This window comes from Athene cunicularia, unplaced genomic scaffold (assembly GCF_003259725.1).
Source record: "Athene cunicularia isolate RWA unplaced genomic scaffold, athCun1 SCF_41, whole genome shotgun sequence".
Taxonomy (NCBI): Eukaryota; Metazoa; Chordata; class Aves; order Strigiformes; family Strigidae; genus Athene; species Athene cunicularia.
In genome coordinates, this window is record NW_020799470.1 from 23,571 (window position 1) to 25,451 (window position 1,881).

Below are 1,881 nucleotides of genomic sequence, written 5' to 3' on the forward strand. Positions count from 1 at the left end.
TGTGGAGTGCTTATATAAGGTGTGATTTCTTTCAATAAAGTTGAAGCTTGCTCTATCACTCACATGGAATCGGCTGCTTGCTTCCTCCGCCCGCCATATTGGCGCACCGAACAGGGTTACCCGAACTCTGCTTTTCCACCAAACGAAACCCGGGAAGCGGCGGAACGGATTTCATAGCAGGAAGGCGATAAGGTCTCTGCCTGGTGCAGTAGATGTGTGTCGTCTCCTGAAGCACCGGGATTTGTAAGTCTGACATCGGAGCAGCGGATCCACAATATTGCTTCAGGGGATACTGCGAACCGAGGGGGCTACAAAGGAATAGGCCGGTTTGGTATAACCAGGAAAGGCCGTAAGGAATCATAAACTGAAGGCTGAATTTGGGGAAACCTAGGAAAAGCCAGCACTGGTCGTTAGCTACTGATCGGATATTACGGAAGGTCGTCAAGCTACGATACAGGAAAGGAATTAAAATAAGTCTACCCGGGCAGGAACAAGGAATAAGAGGTAGCCCTCTTTTTTTGCTTTTTAGAAAAGCTGGGAGTAAGTCCGATAAAAACCTTAGCCGTGCTGATTGGTCTGGGCAAGGCTAAGGGACACTTTAAAGAGCCAAATTTATTGTTTGAAGAAGCAGAATGGTGTGATAATCTTTTAGACCCAGATGCTGTAAATCCTGAAAAAGAATCTGGACTGTCTGGTCTGTGTCTTCCCTTGACTGGAGATGATCCGGTTAAAGTGAGGCAAAAAATAAACAAACGTAAAAGTGAGGTGAGAAAACCTCGACGCAAGGGAATATGGACATGGCAAGAAAAATTCTTCCTCCTGTAAGCTATGAGCCATCAGCCACGTTGGCAAGAACGGCATTTTTCTGTTAATAAAGATTTAGAGAAAAGCATTAATAAGGACAGGCTGCAAAACCTCAGACGACAACAGCTGTACTGGAGGCGATGGCTCAGGGATATCGACTGGCCCCGTAAAAATTGGCTAACACTTTTATAGAAAAAAACGGCATTCACGCCGGCACAGCACTCTACCTGGAAAACCGAGGTGTAGATCTCCGTGCTCAGCGTTCGGAGATGGCGGTGGCGGCCCGGGGCCTCCCTCGACCCCCCCACCGCGGAGCGGCCGCCTGCGGCTGAGCCCGGCACTGCGCTCTGGGCACCCCCCGCCAAAAGCGGCAGGGTTACGCAGCACAGGCTTTATGTGTCCTTAACGGAGTCCTCGTGTTGGTAATATTTGTCACTTTGTGCTGTGAGTAATAAGTGTCAGGAGCTCCTTTGTGCAGGTGTGCGAGTGTGTGTGTGTGTGAGACGCGGCCGCTGCAGCTGCGGAGTTCTCCGGCCAGGGGAGCGGCCGGCGAGGAACGACAGGGTCCTAGTGCCCGCCCGCTGGGCCATCGGTGCTGCGGGTGGTTTGGGCTCAGGGTTCTCAGTGTCACAGGTGAAATACCTCCTCTAACGGGAGGCAGTAATTCTGTGTTGATTGTTGTTTGAATTTAGGTGCGTACTCTGCGGGGGAGTGCATCTCTGAACCATCTGCCTGATGGAAATATTGTTTAAAAGAAAAAAAAAATAGAAAAAACAAAAAAGAAAGAAAAAAAATCATCTGCATCCTTACACGGGTTGTTTGTTTTACCAGGGGGTGTAGATGCTGATTATGAAGAGAAAAATCAAAATTATGGTCTGTACCCCTGTGTTCTGTAACCAAAATGTAAAAAAAAAATATTCAGCTTGTTAATTTTACTGTGGCTTCCTTTAATGTTATGCCAAGAAGCCGCAATTACTCAGGATTTGGTTCACCAGGCACTCCTTAAATACATTTGGACTTAAACGTGACACAAGGTTAACTTCTGGTAAAATGCACTCTCATTAAAGCTAAAAAAAA

General features: G+C 47.6%; 1 long non-coding RNA gene across 1 annotated transcript in view; it reads right to left on the bottom strand.

Annotated features, from left to right (window-relative positions):
• LOC113490853 overlaps positions 1 to 1,881 on the bottom strand; it is a 21,495-nt gene that overhangs the window by 10,629 nt on the left and 8,985 nt on the right. The gene's annotated exons all lie outside the window — the stretch shown is intronic.